The 27,126-nt window shown below is 39.9% G+C and overlaps 1 protein-coding gene across 4 annotated transcripts in view; it reads left to right on the forward strand.

The window, feature by feature from the left end:
- The window catches only part of SERPINI1 (serpin family I member 1), a 123,678-nt gene that overhangs the window by 2,797 nt on the left and 93,755 nt on the right, over positions 1-27,126 (forward strand). Inside the window, exon 1 of one of the 4 annotated variants that reach the window (XM_087933401.1) lies at positions 7,794-7,847. The exons of the other annotated variants lie outside the window; for them this stretch is intronic. The gene's annotated coding sequence lies outside the window, so the exon portion shown is untranslated. Of the gene's footprint in view, positions 1-7,793; positions 7,848-27,126 lie in introns of those variants that run through there. 4 annotated transcript variants of the gene reach the window in all.

Genomic DNA, 27,126 nt, shown 5'->3' on the forward strand with positions numbered 1-27,126 from the left:
ATAATGAGAAGCACTGTTTTCCTTTTCATATTGGACACGGGGAAGCTTTGCGCTTTCTGTATGTCAGTGTACTGTGGAACTCATAATGTGGCAGGAAGATTTACAGCCTGGAGTTTTAAGATCATCAGTTTTTCCTCTTCTGTTATCTTTTCTTCCCTTGCTGAATGGAATGGCTAGGGGAAAGCAAAGTACCGGTACTTTACAAGAGATCTGAACAGATTATTTGTAGAGGTATTTTGAAACTAACCTGAGAGCCGCATGCAATTTGAAACCACAGGTTGCTCTATACCATTTTTAATGAAGTTCACATATACTTTATGCAGCAAGGCAGGTTGCCCTTCATAACAACAGGAAATGTTTTCTTTTAAATGGAAGTCTCATTTTAAATGGAAGCATCATTCTTTTTTTTTTAAGCCTTGTAACTATTTTAAAAAAACAAAGCCTCTGTTGTTAAAGGAAATATTTATAATTAACTTATAAGCTAAGACTTTGAAACTTCAGGTTAAACAATCTGTAATTTCCCAGAACTTATTCATTCTGTGTCTGCTTTCTTGTAAGCTATTATTTAGTTATTACTGTGAAATAGGCTGCAAGAGTTCACCTATCATGCTGAACCTTGGCTTTTTCATGATCATAGTTGTTTGGATCCATCCGGAAAACTAAGACAAATCATTTGTGAAGAGTATGCAGGAAAACTAACTTTTCTGTCCTAGAATTGTGGCTCAGGCTGATATCCATTTGAATCTTAGATTCAGAGACTAACCAAATGCATTCAAATTAGTGGCCGTCATTACACCTTTTGATAATGAATTTCACAGACTCATTTTGTGCTGTATTAAGGATATATTCCTTTTTCCCTGTTCTAAAACTTCAGCTTTATTGGAGGACCAATGTATTTAACATTTTAAAAGAGAAGGAAAAAACCCAAAGAGTTTCAATCCCCAAGTAATTCAAGTGGCACTTTGTCCAATTGTGTTGTTGATATATATTACACTTCTGTTCCCTATATCCATTGTGCGTAATTACATAGTGTAGTGGTAAAAGTAGTTACATAGAATAGAGAAAGTTTCTGTGCTCACTTTTGCAGGAGTTTGTTGCTTCACTAGATCATTGATGAGGAAAGAAATATCTGGAAGTTATGATGTACAATGAGTTTTCTGCATAGTAGCTCCTATATAGTTTTACCTTTATCACAGATAAGGTGGAATCAAATTACAAGCATCACCTTAAGCATGTTCCCCCCCCCCTTTTTTGCAGAACCAAATCTCTTCGTTAAATAGAGCTTGCTCCATCCAAAAAGCTGAGAAGACTGTAGTCAAAAATGCAAAGACTGAAGATGATTTACTTACTGTAAATGGGCAAGCATGAAAATATAAGAAATTGGCATATCCATTTCATATTACAGTTGTGGTTTCTTGAATAAACCATCAATTAGGCAGAGGTGGTTTAGTAGATCTCTCATAGTAGAGTCCATGAGAAACTTTGCTTCTGAGATTTTACTTCAGGATGTTGTCCAGTGATGTCATCAGAGCCGGTGAAACAAATCTCTTGGTCCAATTCAGTCAGCAGGGGAGCTGGCCTAAATGCAATGAATGATTTTAGTTTTCCCAAGGCTTAAAATGTCTAATTTGTTCTCTGAATTTACTCAGACTGAAAACTTGGTTTGAATGTTTACCATGCCAGTGATAGATACTATGAGGAGCAAATAGAAGAGAATGAGGGGCATAGGCTACCAGTGTCTAATTCACTCCACTAAACCACTAGATCAATAATTCCTCGATACTAATAATACTTCTCCTTATATATTTTTTCTGCTGAATTATTGTCATTATTGGAACATACTTTAGATATCCTGAATCTATTCTACTCTTTACAAGCAGTTAATGGAGATCCATCTCAGTAATTACCATTATCTGCAAGGACTCTGGTGTAAAGAGTTAGTAAAACCTAGATTAGCAAATCAATGGCAAAAAAGTCTTTAAATTATTGAGCACATTTCCTACACTCTTCAAACAAGTCTAATATGACAATGATTATTTTTCATATTTACTAACTCCCCAGAGAATTAAAAAGGATTAAGTTATTAACTTATGTTAGAAGTATAAAGTAGAAGAAGGCACTTTTTTTTCTGGGCTTGTTCTGTAATGTGGTGTTTTGGTTTGATACCCATAAAATTGTTCATATGGATGTCATGAAGATCATTATACTTTTAAAAATGCAAGTGTACTTTTGATTTATGTACTAGAAACTGGAATGTATCACTACATGCAGAATAATGGATTTCTCAAGCATGGAGGAGAGCAGAGATTATCTACATTACAAGTATAGCACCAGCCTAGATTAATAGTTTTGACTGATATGTGCATATCCCTGTGTGTGTGTATGTATGTATATATGTATACATGTATATATATGATATTTGCTTTTGAGCTATCTTTTTAGTGACATAATAGAAAGACTGATGAATATTACATTGTGTGATCAAAAGTTTAATTATTTGTTTTAAAATTAAACTGAATGATTGGTTTTTTATATGATATAATACGTTTTCGTAGGGTTTTAATTGTCTTTAATTTCTTGTCTTCCTTCATCTTTCCCTCCCTGTGTCCTGATTTTTTTTTAAAAAAATCATCTACAGAAAAATATAATGAGCAAAGCTTACGCAAACACGTCAACGTTTAGAATCTAATTACTCTGACCAACAGTGAATTGCCAAAATGTCAGATATCCTGCAGATTCAGTGCAGAATATTGAATTTAGGACTTCCTGAATAAGATTTTTTTTGGAGGGGGTGTTCAAGGAAGAGCTGGTTATGGCCACACCTGGGACTGTCTTGGGGGGCGCATAGAGACCCTCCCTCAAGAAAGCAACTTCAGTTGTGTAGTTGTGACAGTGCCTTTCTAGATCCTCCTTTTCTTAGGTCCTCCATGGTCATTCTGTATACCAGACTACACTAAAATGGGTTTAGGTATTTTATAATTCAGTGTACTTGGAAGGCACAGCCTGAGGTATAAACATATAACATAATAGTGATAATGTAATATATTAAAAGGGAGTTCGACATCCATCAAATGGCTCTGAGCACATTTGAATTAGTTGCATATACTGTAAATATTTAAAGATGCATAATACCAATGAATTGGGTAAGAATAAAGCAACACCTTGGATTGGGATCTATTTTTTTCCCCCCACACATATCCCAGGAGGGATTTTCAGTGCAACATAGTATTAGAAAGCTAAAGAAGGTTCATAATCTGAGCAGCTGAGAGGTTCATCAGTCAACAGAAACTGGGGAGTACAATTGCATAGTCATGGATATAAAAAAAGAGGGAAAGGAAACACCTTGGTGGAGAGGTGAAGGGTCAGAGGAGAATCAGTGATTGTATGAAATGGACAGGCAGGTTTTCTGCACAGCATTTCCCCTTCTGTTTTAAAACAGTGTCAAACCTATTTTAGCACTTAACGCTGGGATTGCTGCGCCTTCCAATTCAAAACGACAGGTGAACTATGGCACAAATTCCAATTGTAGGGCAGAAAACGGGGAACCTGCAGTTGATAAACCGCATTCAGTCCTCACCACCCATCCTTTAACACAGGGGTGTCAAACTCAATTTCGTTGAAGGCCGCATCAGGGCTGTGGTTGATCTCGGGGGGGGGGTGCTGGGTGGCCATGGCCAGCTTGACGCCACTCCCCAAACTGCTGGCATGTTTCCTCTTCACACTGGGTAGTTAGTTAGTTTACTTTATTGTCATTGCACCTCATACAACGAAATCAAACACCATCTTCAGCACACTTCATGACCATGAAAATAAACGCAAACACACATCCTTCACACTCCACACATTGAACTGAAAACCCACAACACCGCACCAACACTGCACTATACAATAGAATTCAAAAGAGCTACTGCCCTGGGATAAAAGCTGTTTTTCAGCCTGTTTGTGCTTGTTTTTAATAGTCTGTACTGTCTGCTAGATGGTAATAGTTCAAAAAAAGGTGCCCAGGATGGGATGGATCTTTGAGAATGTTTTGAACTTTCTTAAGGTAGCAGGAGCTATAAAGCTCTTCCAGAGAGGGGAGAGGGCAACCAATGATCTTCTGGGCAATGACATTAACCCTCTAGAGTGCTTTCCTATCTGCCACTGTGCAATTGGCAAACCATGCAGAGATGCAGTAAGTTAAGATACTCTATGGTACAGCGGTAGAAGGTCACCAGCAGTTTAATAAATACCCAAAACATAGGGCTAAAAAAAAGAACCCATTTTTTTTGCTTTTACTAATTGCAAGGATGTAATGATGTTAGTGGTCTTTTTTCTGCTCTTTTCTTTCATTAAATAGGGTCCTTCATCACTAGAAAATTGTCCTCTTGGATGCATTCTTTAGAATGCATCCTTTAGAAACAAATCCTTTTGAATGAAATGGGGTTTATACTTCTCAGTAAACTTTCCTGGGATTTGTGCTCTGGTGTTTACAGCAACCACAGCCTCCCTTTGCAATATTTTCCACTTTTCCTTTCAGGAAGTAAGAAAAATATTAAGACCACTGGCAGGTAATTTGGGAACCAAGTACCTATACTCACTTATCATCCTTGTCAGAATAAAAAAAAAACAAATTCAGAATTTGATTCAAGCCATTATTTCATCCAGGTTGACTTTCAGACTTAACCTTAGAACTTTCTGGTGGTCTCTTACCCGATTCCTTTAGATTTTTTAGTCACATGCTGTCATCTGCTGTTGATTTATTGATTATGTTTTTTTAAAAACCCACGTAATTAGATTTTCTCCATGAAGAGTGATCTGCTATAGGCAACATACATGATTATCCCCAATGCATGAGATTTAGGAGAACAGCATTCTCTCTTCAATTTTCAACACTTCCACTCCCCGAAAATTACGTAATTGTAGAAGTAGTGCCATGCACTGGAAAAGAACATTGTTTTAAAATTAACCATAACTCGTCCTTAGTTGATCTATCAATTTAGTTATCTAGCTGTCTTTCTCATTGCCTGTTCAACCAGGTTTCTATTAAGAGGATTTCTTTTATATGCAGTAACACTAGAATAGAATAACAGTGTTGGAAGGGATCTTGGAGGTCTTCTAGTCCAACCCACTGCTTAAGCAGGAAAGCCTATTGTATTTCAGACAAATGGTTATCCAATTTCTTCTTTAAAATTTCCAGTGTTGGAGCATTTACAACTTTTGGAGGCCAGTTGTTCCACCGATTAATTGTTCTAACTCTCAGGAAATTTCTCCTTAGTTCTAGGTTGCTTCTCTCCTTGATTAGCTTCCACCCATTGCTTCTTGTCCTGCCTTCAGGTGCTTTGGAGAATAGCTTGACTCTCTCTTCTTTGTGGCAGCCCCTGAGATATCGGAATACTGCTATCATGTCACCCCAGTCCTTCTTTTCATCAAACTAGACTTACCCAATTCCAGCAACCATCCTTTATATGTTTTAGCCTCCAGTCCTTTAATAATCTTTATTGCTCTTCTCTGCACTCTTTCTAGAGTCTCAACATCTATTTTACATCATGGTGACCAAAACTGGATGCAGTTTTCCAAGTGTAGCCTTACCAAAGCATTAAAGTGAAAGTAACAGCTTGTAAAATTTCATTCTTGCACAAAATCATTACCCGATCTTGCTGGATTTTTCCAAAACCTTTAGATTCATGCACAATACTGATAATATGAGGGTCACCTTGCAGCGAAATGGCTGGCAAACAAATGTAATAAATAATAATCGCTTATTTAACTCATTTGTTGAGCCAGCCACAGATAAGAAACCAAAATAGAAAACATGCTAGTGGCTTTAGTGTGATATGTAAGCCACATGTTGATTCTTGACATATAATTAGATCTTGCAAATGACACTGCATGTTTTCAAAAAATGTTGTAGTTTAGGAAGGGGTAAGTAGGCACCAAGGATAGAAATCAGGGTGCCAAATTTGTATTTGCAAAAATACAACATTATTCTAAAATTGGTTATTAAAAGAACAATTGTGTGAAAGAAGTTAATCAGTCACAGGGAAGAGGTAACTAAACTGGCACGTTATAAATCTAACCTAGAGGAGTAAATTTAGGGCATAACCTGGCTACTGTGTAGAATAGCAGTTTACAGGTACTCCTCATTTAATGACCACCTACTCAATCTTTCAAAGTTATGTTGGCTCTGTATGAGTTACAATTGATCCTTAGGTTTCTTACTCTGCAGCAACAGCTCCCAATTTCCTGCTGGCTTCCCACAAGAAAGTCGGTAGGAAAGCTGGCAAGAAGTCAGAAGTTGTAGTCATATGAAGTCCTCGCTTAACAACTTGCACAGTCTTTCCTTAAGGACAACAACCAGGACTTCCAGAACTGCCCTTGTTAAGTTGCACAGTCATGTGATGTTGTGTTTCACAACTTCATTACTTAGCAAAAGCAATTCCAAGGACTACCTGTGTATATTAGAGCTAAAACTAATGGGACACTGGGAACCAATAAACCCTTTGTTATATTTTATTAAGCCAGCAGGAATAACAGATGTTACTAAAACCGTAGGACAATATTTGCGGAGCAGGCAAGTTGAATGTTAGAAAGTGGACTCACAGATGTATATGATACCAGCTGGACAGTTTTCCCCAAGCTGGGCATTTTTCAGAAGTATAGATTCAATCTCTGGAATGTTCAGTGATGGCTTTGCTGGCTGGAAATTTGTGGGAGATGAAATTTGACAAATCAGGTGGACATCAGGTTGGGAAAGCAGCTGTAAAGGCATTTTGAATAATGACATGGGCAATGTATAAATAAATATTAGTTTGGGGACAACAAAGAAATTAGAATAATGAGATAATAATAATAGTGAGATCATTAAAATACTGGCCCGCTTCAGTGGAAGTTCTAATGCCCCAGCCTGTAAATATCCGCTCACTTTTCCTAACACCAATAGAGGATCTGGGCTTACCATAAATATTTCTTTTACTCCCTATTCTAACAAATGCATCTTCAACTGTTCTCAAGAGTCTTAGCTGTTAAGTTCTTGGAGCATTGATTTTCATTGTGTAGGAGGGCTTTCCAAAGGGCTTAGAGAGCAGAGCAAATATTTTGGGGGGAAATTTTTTTGTACTGCATGATAATACATGCAAAGCACTTCCCTTTCAGTTATTAAAGGAGCTGCATCTTTTTCTAAACTGACATGGTTTTTGTTTGCAAAAATAACCAGAAACCATTTATGAAGCAGCTATATAACCCTGTAAAATAACATAGCTGTCCTAATGATTTCAGAAGATATGGACAGTTTACCTTTTTTTCTACCTTTGCAGCATGTAAATTCAAACATATGTGTGATGTGATCCCACCCACTTTGCAGCCTTCAAACTCCTCAACAGTGACCAGAGAATTGTCCAACCTTGCTAATTTGGGGCATTATTCAAGTGCAACACAAAACCCTATTTCCTTTATTAGTTGATTAATTAAATATAACACATAGGTGCACTATTCTCATTGTTCCCCAACTACTCTTTCTAATTCTAGAGTTAAAGAATGATTTAACATATATTATTGACAAGATTTCCTCTCTCTTTGAGTCAGTCAGATGAACTTAAGAAGCTAGCTTTGATCTAGCTGGCGATCCTTTGACAAGTCATTGACCTTTCATCCATCTTCAATATCTTCAATAATGAGCATATTAGGTCCGATGTGAGTCTTCTTCCTCTTCAGCACTATTCTACCAGTAGTGTTCTACTTGAATGCTCTGTGGACTTTGTACCATTCACAAATGAACAAATATTCAGTAGCGCAAACAAGCTCTAATCCATTTTAGAATCACTTGCTATCTTTTCTCTGGACTGAAGTGAACAATCCATCTTCAGCAGGTACTGGAGCTTGTCTCACTCTGTTTTGGGCATTGTAGCTACTAATCATCACCTCCAATTCCAAGTTTCTTCTTTCATAAGAAAATTCTACCTCAGCGTTTTCTTTTAAGATTTATCCCTTCGCCCATCCCATATCTCTTTCTCCTAAGAGAATTATTAATCAGAATCCAAGCTACACATACTTTCAGTTGCTTATTAGCAAGGCGATTGTTTTTATATCTTCATGGTTCCATGGATACTTAAAAAGACAGTGAAAAGCTAGGGCTGAGCAGGCTCATCACACTATGATAAATAAAGGCTGATGGTCCAGCGGCCAGGGAAATCGGAAGACTCAGACAGTTCAATGGGTGTAAAGATTTATTGCAAGCTTAAACTCTCTACAAGAATCTGAAGTACTAACAGTCAAAGCAATTTGGCTGTAGAGAAGAAATTCAAGGTGGGCTGAAAGAACTCATGACTGATGATATATTTGACCCCTCCCTCAGGCTCAGCCTGGTCATCACTACACTGGGTTATCAATTGACAGTGAAAGGCACTTTATGGCTTGAAGGTTAGGGGGAATTGTAAAATAAATGTCTGAATGATGCTGTCAGTTACATTTAATAGGATGCAGTCATGTAAGTAGATAGAGTTTAGAATTTCAAGAACAGTACGTTAATCTTACCTTTCTGTGTGTCAAGTGAAAACTGCATGATGAAACATCTTCCTTTTTAGATATGTGAGATGCATCTTCCTTCATGGATGAAACATAAGCTATTAACTTTCCTATAAATCTAAATAATAAGGTTCACTATGCAGCTTGTATATCTATGGTTGATACATTCCAATGTTGCTTGGGTCAATATCTTGCAATGCTAAGGAGTTTTAAACATGAATTTTCTGTATCTTCTGGATAACCTTCCGCTCTTCATCCCAAATATTTTTTTAATATTGTGGCATTCTTTGTTGCCCATAAAATTATTCTGGATTGTAAATATGGTGCAGCAGATCTTGTGACTAAGGTCACAGCCTACACTATACAGATAACAACGCCATTGTTCAAAATTGTACACTGTCATGGGAACCCAAAAAAATAAAAATAAAATATTCTAAATTGCATTAAATTTTATATAATATCACCTGCTTTGCATATACCAGTATCTGTCCCAAAGATCACCACATGACCAGGGAAAACAAGATTCACATGGAATGTTGTTAATCAGGTTTATTGAAAATGACATGTTTAATGTAAAAAAAAAAAAGATTAAGTGGGGTGGGATAAAGAATCTTGGAAACTGAATGAACAAAATTTCAGCCGCTATTTGTTAGTGAATTCATTAAAGTGAGGTCTCTCTGAATTGCCTGAAATTATTCTTCTCAATTTTTGATATTTTTTCCAAAACTTTTGCACAAATGGACAGGACCATATATGAAAATACGTTCCCTGGACGCAGTTACACTTCCAGCAGTTTGGGGAGGGGTTCGGGAACATCTTAGCCAGTCTCGCTGGTGGCAAGTGCCAACGATACACCATTTTATAGAGGTTCTCTTTATAAGAGGTTGACATAGTTAATTTGTAGTTTGTTTCCCAAATATTTTCCCACTTGTCTAATTCAATACTGTGGCCCACATTTTTTGCCCAAATTATCATACACTCCTTGACTGTTTCTTCTTTTAGTTTATAATCCAATAGATATTTATATATTTTACTAATCATCTTCCTTTCCTCTCCTTGTCAAATTTTATCTAATTCTTGGTAGGTCATGTTAAAGCCAAATTGTTCTTTATCTTTTTTGTAATGCGATTGTATCTGTGCATAGGGCCACCATGGTATCTCTTTTCCTAGAATTTGTATTTGATTCCTAGCCTTTAACTCTTAATTTGGATGCAATAAATCTTTATATCATACAATATTATCAAAATCTAAGACATTTGGATGTGTAACTGCCTCCATTGTGGATAACCACAGTGGGACCTTGCAGTAATGTAGTTTTTTTTATCTTTTCCCAAATATTTAGTAGCACATTCCTTATATAATGCCTTTGAAAGTGATGTTTACTCTTTCCATCCCACATAAATGCGTGCCATCCAAGTTAGAGATCAAAACCCTCTAGTGTTAAAATTCTTTTGTTTATCAAATTAACCCAGTCTTTAAGCCAAGTTGCTATCACAGCATAGCAATATATTTCAAAGTCTGGAAGACCAAAGCCTCCTTTCTTTCTATCATCTTATAATAATTGATATTTTATTCTGGGTTTTTTCCCTTGCCATATAAATTTGGATATATGTTTATTTAGTTCTTCAAAAAAACTTTTTTCCAACTTGATTGGCACCGTCTGAAATAGGAACAACAATTTTAGGCAGAACGATCATTTTTACTAATGCAATACGGCCTAATAGAGATATTTGTAGTTTAGCCCAATTATCTAAGTCTTTAAATATTTGGATTGTTAATTTATCATAATTATATTTTTTAATTGATGAGCACCTAGCTGTCAGCCATATCCCTAAATATTTTACTTTACTTTACACCTGTATCCCTAATTTTTTGTTAGTTTTTCTTTTTGTTCATTTGTACAGTTTTTTGTTATCACTTTTGTTTTTTCTTTATTAATTATTAACCCTGCCACCTTTCCATATTCTTCATACTGGCCATGAGGGCTTTGTGCTTGAGAACAAACAATTGTCAAGCATGAAGATTCAGGATCACAAATAAGTTCCAGTTCAGGAGATTTATTGCACAAGCCTATACACAAGAATCTGGTCAATTAACAGTTAGCACTAAATTGGTGCTAGATAAGAGTTAATGGAATTCAAGGGGTAAGACCTTGGAGCATTTGTGGTAATATAATTATTCTAGGCTGAGTTCTCTCTTGATTCTGTCCTTAAACTCTGCCTGCTCTTCTTCTACTGCAATAGGTGTATTCTGGAGTAATGATATCACCATAGTTTTTCTGAGCCTATTTCCATCTTAACTGGTCACTATCCTAACTTTAAACCATTAAGAACTCATGCATGAGTTACCTTGTTTTTCTTCCCTATCCTCTCTTCCTTTTCTGTTGTGCCTTATTAGACTCTGGGAAAAATGACATTTTCAAAAAAAATATTATTACTTAAGATACTCTGGAGCTCTAGCCCTGATCCTTCTGGGTTTGTGCAAGGCCCTGAAGCTATGGATTTGCCAAAAGACATCGGATCCAGGATTTTCTCCATTATGATTTATTCCGTAACCTTTTCCTTTGGCTATTCCAATGGTGCACTCATTGCAATTGTAACTGAGTCCATCCAGCTTGATGCTGGTTCTCTTCTCTTCTCTTCTCTTCTCTCCTCTCCTCTCCTCTCCTCTCCTCTCCCCTCCCCTCTCCTCTCCTCTCCTCTCTTCTCTTCTCTTCTCTTCTCCCCCCCTCCCTCTCCCCTCCAGAGAATTAGACTGTTCAGCTATTGTGATTTTCTTTCAGACTTTGCTGTGTGAAGTCATTCTTGGCTATCATTTTACCAAGGATTAAAGCCTCTCTGGATTGTTGTTGTTGATGGTGGTGGTGATGATGGTGATTAAATTGGGAAGGGTAGAGATTCTTTAACCATTAAAGAAATGGGAATTGCTCCAGTCACCCGAACGTTCACTCAAAATTCTGGTGCTGTCCTCCTTTCCTAGACAACCGAGGGAGAGCTGTTGCATATTTCTATAATGACAAAAACAATTCTGTGGATGTCAGCATATTCATGAGTCTCATGTCTAGCCAATTGTTCTGACAAGGATACCAAAATTGGCTTTTTGCCACCAAGCCAAGCCTATGTCATTTGTAAATATTTGCACTCATTAAACTTTACACTTTTCATTTATGGATATATTTGTCTAAAAAGGTTGCTCTGTGCCTAGTGGAGCTGTTTTTTTGTCATGTGTGCCTTCGACTGTCAAGGTCTACTCCAGCAAATATTTAAAACAATGCTGAAGTCATTCCTTCTGGCAGCCTCATTTTTATGACTGAGAAACTGATGCTGCCTGTTCTCTTTATTGCCATTTTCCCTCAGACTCAACATGGTGCCTAACTATAGTTAATATATTAGAAGGCTTAATTTAATTGGCTCTGTAAATCTGCTTTTTTGGAATGATTTCCTCCTGCCTTTATTAAAGCAGTTTCGGAGCATTTTGTTAATGTGACCTTCACATAACCATTTAGGATGCAGGCTAACTTTCATTTGAAGAAGCTGGGGAGGAAGAAGGAGAAAATATCTATAACAGGAAAGTGTCAGGATTTGTTAAATGAGCAACCTTGAGTAACCTTAGCTACTTTTTCTAGAAGACTGTCTATTGTACGCTATATAGGTAGTCCTCAGCTTACAACAACAGCGGGTACCATAATTTTGGTCACTAAGCAGTGCAATATTTAAGCAAGTCACCAGGTGATGAGATGATTTTACAATCATTTTATCATGATTGTTAAGTGAATTACAGTGGAGTTTAACGGAATTTCATGTCATTAAGTGACTCTAGCATCTCCAATTGACTTGGCTTGTTGGAAACCAGCTGGTAAGGTCACAAATTGTGATCACATAACTGCAAGATTTTGAGAACTTCGTAAATGCAAACTACTTGCCAAATGCCCGAATCACATGATTGTGGGTTAGTGTGATGGGCATAACTTTAAGGATGAGTCATGAGTCACTTTTTGCGAAGCTATTATAATTTTAAAACGTTAAGCGGTCATACGTTGAGGACTGCCTGTAAGGGAAAAGTTTTGCAAAAATCCCCAGTGGGAATACTGACAATTCAGCTATTTGAAACCTTTACAAATATTGTACATGTTCGCTCATAACTCAATTGTATCCCATTTGTGCATTAATTTCCTTTTTTTTTAATTTGCTGAAATAAAATGCTTCATTGGATTTTGTAAGACTTTGGTGCATTTTGTGATAACTTGGCACTTTTTAATGAACATTTGAATGTGTTCCTTTTTAACATTGAAAACTGCATTTGAAAAAAAGAGGGGAGATGAGTTGGGAAGAAAGATCTGTGCAATACTTTTGAAGTTGAAAATAGGAACAATTTGCTTGCCAAGGCAGAACTGATTAGTTGAAGTTCACAAACTTTTCAAGCTGGTAGGCACATTTAGTCTTTCAAAGGCCTATTATGCACATTCTCAAAATAAATTAGTGAGAGCTTCCATGAGCAGGAGTTTGCAGATTCATAAAATGATTTTGATAGAGGATAAGCAATCTCTGAACACCACCAGAAGGAGGGTGGATTTTATTTAAATCAAGTCTATTTAAATCACGAGTAAAAAGGCTCGCTTTAAATCAACTCGCTTTAAATCATAATTTTTAAAGAGCAGCTGTCGTCTCTGTCCCGCAGCGGCTGCTCCGCTGATTCGCTTTGACTCACTGACATTCCTATTCACTTTAATGGGGCAGCTGGTGATACACCAGTGACATAACAAGGTGAGGGATGTGGCAGGCAGCAGGTGAGTGGATGCCTGCTGACAGGTGCTTCAGAGATGGTTCTGAAATGACAGGTGCTCTTTAAATGTGAGGAGTCATTCTTGCTGGTCATTAGAGTCTTTAATATTATTTGAAAACAAAATGAAGGTTTCCTATTTAGCTTGCAGAGCTTGGATTCATTGAATGAATTTGCCAAAAATGTAAATATTGCAGAATATACAGCCTCATGCTATATAACTAAGCTCCATTTCATGCTGAATAAACTAAATTATTAATATATCTTAAATAGAAAACTATCTTTAGTTAGCTTTTTACTCCAAAAGCATTTTATTAAAATAAATTTGATTAAAAAACATCTGATTTAAATTAAAAAAATCCAATTTAAATTTTAAAAATTGGATTTATTTATTTTTTTAAATCAATTTTTATCCACCCTGACCAGAAGGCAAGACAAGAAACAATGGATGGAAACTTATCAAGAAGAGAAGCAATCTGGAATTAAGGAGGGACTTCCTAACGGTGAGGACAATTAAACGGGAACAGCTTTGCCTTCACTGGAGATTTTTAAGAAAAGATTGGACAGTCATTTGTCGGAAATTTTATAGGGTCTCCTGCTTGAACGGGATTGGACTAGAAGACCTCTAAGGTCCCTTCCAGCTATATTCTGATTGATTTAATAAAATTCTGCTCACCCACCATTTCCTCCCCCTCCCCTGGAATTTCTTCCAATGGCAATTTCTGCTTACCTTTCACATTTCATCTAGTTAGTTATGCACACTTCCTACTAAGATCTACTTTTTTATTGTCTGAGAAAGTTATGGAATCCCTAATAAAGATGAGGCTTGGAGACTTGCACTTGAGGATATTTTTGTAATTAAATCAGGTTGGCCAGAGACCAGAGACTGCTATCCACAGAAACTATTGATAGGTTTCTTCAGTTCCAAAATTGCTGTGTGGAACAGAAATGATAAAAGAATCTTCTGGCACTTGACAGAAAATCAAACTAAACTAAAATCTGTTTATGTTGTAAACATTTGTGGACTTCATCAGAGATTTCATTCTCAATTACCCAATGTACATAGACACATACACACACGTATGTATGTATGTATGTATGTATGTAGGGAAGAACGTGGAGGAAGAATAATAGAGCTATACAGAATAAAATGTAAGACACACAGTCCAATCATATTAAAGTTTGATTATATGTAAATATGACACAATTCATAAAATAGTTTTCAAAAAAAATCCTGGGACAGATAAATGTTTACATTAAGATTTGCAGTATGATTAAAAAATCTCACACATTCTGTTGAAAAGAAAGTTCCTTCACTCTATGATTACTATATAATTGGTACTTGATATATAATTTGATATAACTGTGAATGTTCTTAAAGGTCACTGATTTTTAAATCATAAGTGACTTAGATAAGGGAGTAGAAGGGGAGCTCTTCAAATTTGCTGATGACACTAAGCTGGCAGGAATAGCCAACACGCTAGATGATAGGCTCATCCCAGATGGTTCTCAACCACAGGTGGTATTCAGCAGGTTCTGACCAGTTCTGGAGAACCGGTAGCAGAAATTTTGAACAGTTCAGAGAACTGGCAAATACCATCTCTGAGAGGAGATTTTATAGTATCCTTCCCCTGCCACACCCGCCAAGCCACGCACACAGAACCCGTAGTAAAAGAAAATGAATCCCACTACTGGTCTCAACAGACCTGAACATTGGGCCCTATCTAACAAAATGAAATTCAATGTTGAGAAAAAGTGAAGTCTCACACCTAGGCAAAAAACCCGAAAAGCACATGTACATATTAGGTGAAACCTGGCTTAATAGAAGTAACTGTGAGAAGGATTGGAGTTCTAATGGACAGTCAATTAGATATGAGCTAGCAGTGTGTGGCAATAGCCAAAAAATTGCAATCCTAAATTGCATTAGCAGGCGGATTGAATCAAGATCATTTGAGCTACTAGAACTGCTCTATAAAACCTTAATAAGGCCACACCTAGAATACTGTATCCAGTTTTGATCACCACACAATAAAAAAGATGTTGAGACTCTAGAAAAAGTCCAGAGAAGAGCAACAAAGATGATTAGGGGCCTGGAGGCTAAAACATATGAAGAATGGCTATAAGAACTTAGCATGGCTAGTCTAGTGAAGGGAAGGACCAGGGGTGTCATGATAGCAGTCTTCCAGTATTTGAGGGGCTGTCACAAAGAAGTAGTAGGTAACCTATTTTCCAAAGCACGTGAAGGCCAGACAAGGAACAGTGGATAGAAACTGATCAAGGAGAGATTCAACCTAGAAATAAGGATAAATTTTCTGACAATGAGAACAAGCAATGACACAAGTTGCCTTCAGAAATTGTGGGTGCTTTATCTCTGGAGGCTTTCAAAAAGAAACTGGACAGCCACTTGCTTGAGCAGAAGGTTGGACTAGATGGCCTACAAGGCCTCTTCCAACTCTGTTATTCTAAGTCTAAATTTCCATCCATGATTATGGCCTTCTTTCTATACCCAAAGTCAATTGGATAAGTCAAAACATAACTGCTCAAAAAATAAAGGAAACACAAAAATAAGACATCCTAGATCTGAATGAACAAAATATTCTTATTAAATACTTTGTTCATCACATAGTTGAATGTGCTGAAAACAAAATTACACAAAAATTATCAATGGAAATCAAATTTAGCAACCCACTGAGGATTTGGAGTTACACTCAAAATTAAAGTGGAAAAAAAAACACTACAGGCTGATCCAACTTTGATGTAATGTCCTTAAAATAAGTCAAAATGAGGCTCAGTAGTGTGTATGGCCTCCACGTGCCTGTATGACCTCCCTACAACACCTGGGCATGCTCCTGATGAGGTGGCAGATGGTCTCCTGAGGGATCTCCCACACCTGGACTAAAGCATCCCCCAACTCCTGGACAGTCTGTGGTGCAACGTGGTGTTGGTGGATGGAGCGAGACATGATGTCCCAGATATGCTCAATTGGATTCAGACCTGGGGAATGGGCGGGCCAGTCCATAGCATCAATGCCTTCGTCTTGCAGGAACTGCTGACACACTCCAGCCACATGAGGTCTAGCATTGTCTTGCATTAGGAGGAACCCAGGGCCAGCCGTACCAGCATACGGTCTCACAAAGGATCTGAGGATCTCATCTTGGTACCTAATGGGAGTCAGGCTACCTCTGGTGAGCACATGGAGGACTGTGCAGGCCCCTAAAGAAATGCCACTCCACACCATTACTGACCCACTGCCAAACCGGTCATGCTGGAGGATGTTGCAGGCAGCAGAATGTTCTCCACAGCGTCTCCAGACCCTGTCAAGTTTGTCACATGTGCTCAGTGTGAACCTGTTTTCATCTGTGAAGAGCACAGGGCACCAGTGGCGAATGTGCCAATCTTGGTGTTCTCTGGCAAATGCCAAACGTCCCTCACGGTGTTGGGTTCTAAACACAACCTCCACCTGTGGATGTCAGGCCCTCATATCACCCTCATGGAGTCTGTTTCTGACCGTTTGAGCAGCCACATGCACATTTGTGGCCCGCCGGAGGTCATTTTGCAGGGCTCTGGCAGTGTTCCTCCTGTCCCTCCTTGCACAAAGGCGGAGGTAGCAGCCCTGATGCTGGGTTGTTGCCCTCCTAGGGCCTCCTCCACGTCCCCTGATGTACTGGCCTGTCTCCTGGTAGTGCCTCCATGCTCTGGACACTATGCTGACAGACACAGCAAACCTTCTTGCCACAACTCGCATTGATGTGCCATCCTGGATGAGCTGCACTACCTGAGCCACTTGTGTGGGTTGTAGACTCCGTCTCATGCTACCACTAGAGTGAAAGCACCGCCAGCATTCAAAAGTGACCAAACCATCATTCAGAAAGCATAGGGACTGAGAAGTGGTCTGTGGTCACCAGACCACTTTATTGGGGATGTCTTGCTAACTGCCTATGCTTTCCACCTGTTGTCTTTTCCATTTGCACAACAGCATGTTAAATTAATTGTCAATCAGTGTTGCTACCTAAGTGGACAGTTTGATTTCACAGAAGTGTGATTACTTTGAGTTACATTGTGTTTAAGTGTTCCCTTTATTTTTTTGAGCAGTGCATTTTCCTAGATGTTAATAAATTCTTTGGAAAATTTGAAATCTGTCTGCAAGAACTGGCAAATGGAAGATATGAAGCAGCATACATAGTACCTACTTAGAGATGAGAAATATAATCTGACAAGCCATTCAGCCATTACCAGTGGCAATGTCCTTGTCCCAATACGAGGTATAGTATTTTATGTTATTATATTTCAAAGAGATATAATCTGTCCCTCAACAGCTCCACACATGCTTACTGTAGGCTTCACTGTCTATTTGAGAGAATTAAATACCACATTAAAAAAAGCAGCACACACATATTAACCTATTGCCTGCTTAGATTTAGTTCAGTTTCATTTCAAGTTGATCTTCTGCCTATTAAATAGCAGAAATGAGATATGGTGAACAAAAAAAAAATCAGAAGAAAAGAGTATCATGTGTCATGCCATGACTATCTATGAAAAGATAAATCAGAATTTCATTTTTCTCATAGGAGAATAAGCAGCAATTTCCTGAGTACATAGCTTCCATCTTTCATCATTGGTGAAAGTTACTAGAGGGTTAGTAGCATAAGTTCTGGCAAGGTAAACCTGTTTATCTTATGTATTTTAGAAGCTTGCCTTCTATTTCAAGTCCTGACCTCTGAAAAACAGTAATTAATGGAAAAGATAAATCACATTATTGTCGCCAATCTCAGTGGACTTCAGTTCCATGCTGATTAGGAATTCTGGAATTATGAAGCTCAGTTAGAGAGAAATTGGGCTGGTAAAAGACATCAGTCCTACTGAAATCTTTAGAACAAACTGTGACAATAAAACAGTTCATATGCTGCACTAAAGATCGAGTTATTTAACCATGGTTAATTGAATTAATCACAGTTGGAAAAGTTCACATGTAACAAACCATGGTTTATTTACCAGAACAGCTGAGCCCAGATGACACTGTATGCCAGAAACAAATAAATCTTATTGAACGTATAAAAAAGACAAGTACAGAGGGAAAATATGCAAAGAAAGCTTCCTGCAATTTAATTTTGTTTGGAAGCTCTGAATTCAAGTTAAGGTGAAAAATATATTGGGAAGTACTGTATATACACTGAATGCCATTTGTTCTCACCATTTGAAAAGATGTTACCGTTGAAAAGATCCCAAAGGCTATATAAGAGATGTGCTTGTCAAATGCATTAGTTTTTTACTACTTTTGTAAAAAAAGTAGTCTTGTAAAAACTGTTTGATTTGTGATTTCCCTGAATTTAGAACTTAACCCTTTCATACCTTAATATTCAACTTATCCTTTATGAAGGAAAATGTTTCTTAATTTTCTTTTTGTATAGGTGATATGCTTGCACTGGATCTAAAATTTCTCAAAGCCTCCAGGTATCATAATCCAATATATTGATCCAAAATACATTTGTTCAAAACAAAACAGATTGAATTCAGGGTTGTTTTCACATCAAATATGAATTTGATAGGATTTATGTCTAAAGCAGTTTTTCTAAGCATATTTAGGATTGGTCCCTAGAATAATTTGAAATAAAAAACATTAGATTTGGATCTAAATACCATTTGCAGTATGATTTCAGCTGGTGGTTTTATTGTTTAATTTGCCTTTAACCCCCAACTATACAAATATATCTTAGCTCTTTTGAGAATTTAATACAATAGTATAAATACATGCTATCTAAAACTGCTTATGTAAAATAAATGGGGCTTCATTGTTCAGTTTTACTTAGCTAATTTGCAGGAGACTGAAATATGCTGTCACTCAAGGAAAAACTCATTATTTTGAATGCAGTGAGAGCAACGCAAAGCGAATTAGCATCTTGTAGTTTAGAAGTCAACAATTGCAGTCTTGTAATGTAGCAGAAATTATATGAGACAAAACTGGATAACATTTGAATTGCTTCATCAAGCTTTAATAGACAGAGCTGAAGTTACTTTTCCAAGTAAAAAATATATTTTAAAAAAAGTAATCTGAACAGCTTTCCTTAAGTAATCTATAGCAACTATCTTTAAGGCTGCAGTGTTCTCTTATACTGTGATTTTCATTTATACAAGGAGAACCCGATGGCACAGAGCAAAGGTGGTATTCATCCAGTTCTGTCTAGTTCTGGAGAACTAGGAGCAGAAATTCTCCTCCATGCTGCATCGAGAGCCCAGGATGGATGGGGTTGACTCCTTCCTATGACGTCATAGCTGAGTCTGTACTCAGATATAAAAGCCAGCCCCTGGGAGAGACCCCAGCTTTTGACTCAGCTCCTTTCAGTCAGTAGCTGTGTCTCTGAAAGCTTCTGTTAGATAACACTCATCAACGATCTTCAGTGCCGTTTTTCCTCGTTTCAAGCAAGGTTGGGAGCAGCATTGCCAGAGCGCTGTTCAGGCAAGTTGGGCAGTATCTGTAGACTTCCCCCACGCCTGCAGTTTGAGCAGTTGTAAAAAGCGATCGGCAAACCGATAACAGCTTCAGCCAGCTGAGGTTCTGTTGATAGCAATCACCAGCGATCTTCAGTACTTTTTTCCTCTCTTCAAGCAGCTCCCAGGGATCTGGGCAGCTGCTCTTTCAGGAGAGCCCTGCAACATTGGGAGCAGCGTCACAGAGCTCTGTGCAGGCAAGCTGGGCAGCGTCTGCAGACCTCCCCCACGCCTGCATTTTGGAGCGATCGTAAACACGATCGGCAAACTGGTAAGAGCTCCAGCCAGCTGATCGTGTAGCTGGTTGCTGTGTTTTTCCCTTGCTGACTTCACTCGGGGCTCTGTATAGCCTAAGGAGTGATTCTTCAATCTTGGAGCCTGTTTTCCTGTAGTCAGTGGCCATCTTGGATTCAAGCCTTCCACCACGAGGTGAGCGGCCATTTTATAAGCCCGGGGGCCATTTATACCCTAAGGGGCTCAATAGAAAAATTTCTAAACAGCTTCTTTCCAACGCAAGAGCCTTTATTTTACAAATGGAGCAAGATAAAGCTCAGGCAGAGCTTTCCCCCCTGGTGGAATAGTCTCTTAAGCCCAATAGGAGAAAAAGACGTAGGCAACGCACCCAATCAGTCCAGAGGGAGGTGGCTGCTAAAATCAAAGCTAAGGCTCTAGCCCCTAAGAAGGCAACTCAGGCTGAATTGAGGGCAGATAAGTGCAGACATGTAGCTCTAGAGAGGCAGTTCAACAGAACTATTCAACAGAAGGGAGTGCAACTACAGCATGTTTCAGGTGATACTCGTGGGCCCCAACCAAGCCCTCCCAGGGGAGGAGAAGTTATCTATGAGCCTTTCCATCCTCCATCCTGGTCTCCGGAGGCTCTTGCTGTACAGTAAGATCCTCAGGATTTAAGCAGATCTGGGCCTTATTTCCAACAGGCTTCTGTGCCCTATGCTCCTCCCCCTCCCTCCAGGCCTCGAACCTCTCCTCAATCTAGGCCTGAAGCCACCTTCATTCTCACAGAAGCGGGTCTTCAGCCTTCTGCTTCTACCTTTGAGCATAGACCAAGGGATATCCAAGGTGTAGTCTCATCAGCCATTAGGCAGGGATTGGCTGAAGGCTTCAAGCAAATTCTTCAACCTCTGGAAAGGGTTCAGGCCCTTCTCCCTTCTCAATCTATAAGATCCTTGCCTCATCATCCTGATTTACACAGGCCTCAGGACCTCAGGGTCCATTCTTCTCTACCAGAATGGGAGGAGGTTGATGAGGAAGGAAGTCCTTCACCATCTGAACACAGTTACTCTTCTCATTCAGAATGTGAAGAGGGTGAGATTTTTGACCAAAATCTTTCAGAGGAAGAGGATTCTTGTCCAGAGCAGACATCCTCTGCATTGGTCTTCAAACCTACTCTCTTCAGACCGTTACTCAGCAAGGCCTTGGTCACTGCCAAGCTGTCGCCAGAGGAAGTGGCTCCCGAGCCACAAGGAAATCCCTCTAGCCAAGGGGATTCGCTCTTCTCCAAGCCTGTAGTGCATGCAGAGGTTTTTCCTTCTCCCATTTTGTTCCTGAACATGGTCAAGGAACAGTGTGCTTCTCCTTTGGCAGGTCCTCGCCCATCTTCTCTAGATAAGCGTTTCTACAATGTCAGCGCAGCTCTGGACAATGCCCTGGCAGTGCCTTCTGTTGGCATTCCGGTTCTGGCCTTGTTCTCATCTTCTGGCACTCCCACGGAGTCAGAAGATATCCTGAAACCGGGTGATAAATGTTCCAAACAGAACCTCAAGCGCAATCACCAGGCTCCTGCTTGGGCTGTTCGGGCTTCAATAGCAGCATTCTTCTTCACCAGGGCATCCATACAGTGGCTGTGCCAACTCCAGAATAGATTGCCTGCTTCTGACCTTCGGTCTCACCAAGACCTTAATAAGATTATTGTAGCAGCGGAATTCATTGCGGATGCCACTTTCAATTCCGCCAAATTTGCATCCAGGGCCATGGCATCTTCTGTGGCAGCAAGAAGACTTTTATGGCTCTGAAATTGGCAGGCGGAGTCACGCTGTAAATGGAAGCTGGCTTCAGTTCCATTCACAGGCGATAAGCTTTTTGGCAATGCTCTGGAACCTTATCTCATCGAAACCAGAGATAAACATAAAATTCTCTCTTCCTCTGGGAAGAAAGCCGACTATTGCCCTGCTCCTTATTGCCCCCCTGCCTTCCAAGCGGAGACTTCATCTCCCTTCCCCTGCTCTCACAGGCCATACTCCCAACGCCAAGACCAACGGGCGGAAACATCTGGCAGGCAACAACCTTCTACTGGTAAACGGCCCTTTTTGGGCGGGGAGGATCATTCCTTCCGTCACTCTAAGTAATCCCTCGTTCTCCTCACCCATCGGAGGTTGCCTAGCCTTCTTTGCCTCCAAATGGGAGGAGTCAACGACGGACGCCTGGGTGCTCAGCACTATTAGGTCAGGGTTACAATTGGACTTCCTAACCCCACCCCACCCCCAAATTTTTTGATCTGTTCTGTGTCTCGGGACATTTCCAAGCAAGCCCTCATGAATCAGGCCATTCAGCACCTTCTTGAAATCAGGGCTATTCAACCTGTTCCCCCGTTTCAACGTGGACATGGACTTTACTCTCGCCTTTTCATCGTTCCCAAAGCCACAGGGGGGCGGCGAGCCATATTTGATCTAAAATTTCTCAACCAATTTGTAAAATACAGGCTATTTAAAATGCAGACTCTGCATTCTATTTTAGAGAGTGTTTGGGAGGATGATCTCTCTTCTACTGATCTCATGGAGGCTTACCTCCACATCCTCATTTGGCCTCATCATCGCCAGTTTTTCCATTTCTGTTATCAGAATACCCATTACCAGTATCGAGCACTTCCCTTCGGCCTTTCATCGGCTCTAAGGGTCTTCACAAAGGTTCTGATAGCATTGGTGGCATCTCTGCGTTCTATTCCAGTGAGGACCCAATGATACTTGGAAGACATTTTGATTCTTTCCTCTTCCATCCTTGCGACCCATCGGGATCTGCAAATTACCCTGTCATGTCTCCAGAGCCATGGATTTTCCATCAACACCAAAAAGAGCCAGTTCTCTCCGACAACCAAATTGCAACACTTGGGAGCAGTCATAGATACCATGTTGTACCATGTTATTGCCAGATCCAGCAACATCAAATTGTCCCCCTGTCACTGCTGTCCAAACTTCTGGGGGAGATTGTTTCCTGTATTGGCATTGTCCCATGGGCTCGGCTCCACTCCCGAGCTCTCCAATGGTTCCTGCTTCCCTACCAACAAGCAGGAACCAGCCACTCATCCATCAAGGTCTCACTCCCGCCACAAATCCGGAGATCTCTCAATTGGTGGCATTCCCCATCTATCTGGAGGGGACTCCTGTTCAGGGACCCAGACAGGCTAGTGATAACCACCAATGCAGCCTCCTGGGTTGGGGTTCCCATATGCAGGGCCAGATAGCTCAGGGCCTTTGGTCCAGATCTGAACAGACCCTTCCCATAAATTGACTAGAGCTCAGAGCCAATCAGTGACCGGCTCTCATGTTCTAGTCCTTATGACAACATGGCTGCAAAGGCTCATGTCAACCGGCAAGTGGGGGACGAGGTCCAAAGCCCTCATGAGAGAGGCTCTACGGTTGGGGTTATGGGCAGAGAAACACCTGTAATCAATCTCGGTGGACCACATCTCTGGGGTCAGCAACTCCCAGGCTGAGTGGCTCAGCAGGAGCCTAGTTGACCAGGCAAAATGATCCATTCCTCCGTCTCTATTCAGGGATCTTTCCCTCAGATTCAGAACATCAGAGGTGGATCTTTTCTCCACTCCTCAAAACACCCAAGTCACCAGATTCTTCACCAGGTTTCCTTGCCAGGGAGCGGAGGGGACCAATGTTCTTCGATGCAGATGGCCCAAGGGTCTCCTCTACGCCTTTCCCCCACTTCCCATCATTCCGGCAGTAATTCAGAAGAGGTTGGAGGAACATGTGGAGCTCCTCCTGGCACCCTATTGGCCAAGGAGGCCCTGGTTTGAGGACCTGGCTGATCTTCTAGAGGAGGCTGATCTTCCAGAAAGGGTCATCCTCACTATCCTGGCTTCTCGCAAACCTTCTACAAGGCGCATCTATGATGCCACCTGGAAGGCTTTTTCCCAATGGTGCCTCAGGGAGGGTCTTTCTCCTGCTTCAGCCCAGGTGGCAGAAGTTCTTAGCTTCCTTCAGCATAGGCTGGAGAAAGGTTTGACCCCCAACACCTTTCGCAGGCAGGTTGCGGCCCTCTCCTCAGTCCTTTCATGGGGTTCGCTTCCTTCCTTATCCCATCACACTTCAGTCAGGAGGTTTTCAAAAGGGGCTTCCAACCCCTAATGGCAGACAATATGGCAAGTAGATAAATGGGTACCAGTCATCATCTCTGCTGAGAAAGTATTCCATTAGATGTTTCTCCTTTGAGGAAATCTCACCCTAACTGTTGCTGAGGGGAAATTCATAATCTTGTTGAAGTGCCCCAATTGTATAAACCTGCATTCCCAGAATCCCCTTGACATCAAATTAAGAAAGTCTGACTTTAGAAGAAAGAGCTAGAGTTTTATTTTTTCCTCTTCCTAATTTTGTTTCCTTTCACACAATTTCTCATTACATTTGGCTCCATAAACTCCAGGTTTAACCTGCACCCTGGTAGTAGATGCAAGTTGACAGGGAATGTTTCTGTCCCTCCCTTCTCCAGAAATAAGGGAAGCAAAGGCTCACATACTGGCATTCTTGGTTTTCTCTCTGGGCCAATTTACTCTTCAAGGTCAAAATGGCCTCTTCCCTGTAGTCATTTAGGAAGACAATGCTCTTCGATAGATTATATTGATTTTATTTAAAAGATGTGTATGACCACTTACCTCAGATCACAACTCTAAGATCAGATATTGTTTGGAGAAGATTCATAACATATGCAGGAAGCTGCTGATAGATAGGCCAATGTGATGATATGAGTGTTTTATTACCATGGTTTCATGTGTCTTTTATGATTGTAGGTTTATAATCTATGGACAAGGCTGTATACAAATATCTACAAATAAATAGCTAGCTCTCCCTTTTCCTCTCCCTCTCCCCTTCCCCTCTCTCTCTCTCCCTCCTTCCCTCCCTCTCCCTCTCATAAAGATCTGTTTGTATATCTATTTTGTGTGTGTGTGTGTGTGTGTGTGTGTGTGTGTGTGTGTGTGTGTATTTTGAAGGGAGAATAATCTGCCTTATTACTGCCTTTTCAGCTCTGGGTGCATTTTCCAACAGAATGGTGGCAAATCATAGGAAACTATTCAAATTTTAGACACTATTTTAATCACACAAACCTGTGGACTTATACTTTTAATCTTGGAATTAAAAAAGTTGCCATATCCTGTTCAGGCTATTAATCTGCCTAGCTCATACCTGGCAATATTGATTGGCAACAGTCATCTAGGATGTTGGCATAGTTTTTCCTTCCCTACTTTGAGACCGTAAAAAAACCCATCATTTGGAGCAAACTAGCTTAATTGGCTGATGTTGGAGATAAACAGGAGACAGCTTTTGCTCTCCAACCTTGAAATTCTTCCTCAAAAATCTGCCTATCTGCCTAGCTGGTATTCAGGAACACAACTCAAATTCTGATCCACTTGGATTGGACCTGTAGTTTTAATAGAGGTACTCCTTGACTTAAAACCATAATTGAGCCCAACATTTCTGTTACTAAGTGAGACATTTTTAAAGTGAGTTTTACCCCACTTTATGACCTTTCTTGCCACATTTGTTAAGGGAATTAAGTGTAGTTGTTAAGTTAGTATCATGGATGTTAAATGAATCTGACTTCCCCGTTGATTATGTTTCTCTGAAGGTCTCAAAAGGGGACCACATGACCCCGGGACACTGCAATTGTCATAAATATGAGTCAGTTGCCAAGAGTCTGAATTTTGGCACTAAAAATGATTGACCATAGGAATGCTGCAATAGTCATAAGTGTGAAACTCGGTCATAAATCATTTTTAGTGCCATTGTTACTTTAAATGGTCACTGAGTGAACTATGTGCTATGTTCCTTCCTGCTTCAAATGCTCTACTATCATCCCAGTGCCAAAGAAGCCCTCCATCAAGGAACTGAATGACCACAGACCAGTTGCTCTAACATCTGTAGTTATGAAAATTTTTGAAAGGCTTGTGCTGTCCCACCTGAAAACCATCACAGATCTGCTGTTAGATCCCATGCAGTTTGCATACTGAGCAAATAGATCGACAGACAATGCTGTTAACATGGCTCTGCATTACATCCTACAACATCTTGAATCTCCAAATACCTATGCAAGGGTCCTGTTTGTAGACTTCAGTTCAGCATTCAATACCATCATTCCAGACATTCTTGTAACTAAATTAAACCAGCTAGCGGTACCTGAACACACTTGTAAGTGGATCATAAGCTTCCTAACAGACAGGAAGCAGCAGGTGAAGCTAGGCAGAATCACATCTGATACCTGTACAATCAGCACAGCCCCCTCCCCAGCTATGTGCTTTCTCCACTTCTCTTCTCCCTATATACCAATGACTGCAACTCAAATGATCCATCTGTTAAAATACTGAAGTTTGCTGATGACACAACAGTGATTGGTCTCATCCAAGACAACGACGAATCCACATACAGACAGGAGGTTATATAACTTGCCTCGTGGTGTAACTGGAACAATCTGGAACTGAAGACATTCAAAACTGTAAAGATGGTGGTAGACTTTAGAAGAAACCCTCCCATACCACCACTTCTTACAATACTAGACAACACAGTATCAACAGTAGAGACCTTCAAATTTCTAGGTTCTACTATATCACATGACCTAAAATGGACACCTAACATCAAAAACGTCATCAAAAAAGCACAACAAAGAATGTTCTTTCTGCACCAACTCAGAAAGCTCAAACTGCCCAAGGTTGCTGATACAGTTCTACAGAGGAATTATTGAGTCTATCATCTACACTTCTATAACTGTCTGGTTTGGTTCTGCAACCCAACAGGACAGACACAGACTTCAGTGGATAATTAGGATTGCAGAAAAAACAATTACTACCAACCTGCCTTCAATCGAGGACCTGTATACTGCACAAGTCAAAAAGAGGGCTGTGAAAATATTTACAGACCCCTCACATCCTGGACATAAACTGTTTCAACTCCTACCCACAAAACGACGCTATAGAGCACTACACACCAGAACAACTAGACACAAGAACAGTTTTTTCCCGAATGCCATCACTCTGCTAAACAAATAATTCCCTCAACACTGTCAAACTATTTACTAAGTCTGCATTACTATTACTATTAATCTTCTCATCACTCCTTATCGCCCATC

The sequence above is a fragment of the Pseudonaja textilis genome, chromosome 4, assembly GCF_049901715.1.
Source record: "Pseudonaja textilis isolate UNSWEBS1 chromosome 4, rPseTex1.2, whole genome shotgun sequence".
NCBI lineage: Eukaryota > Metazoa > Chordata > Lepidosauria > Squamata > Elapidae > Pseudonaja > Pseudonaja textilis.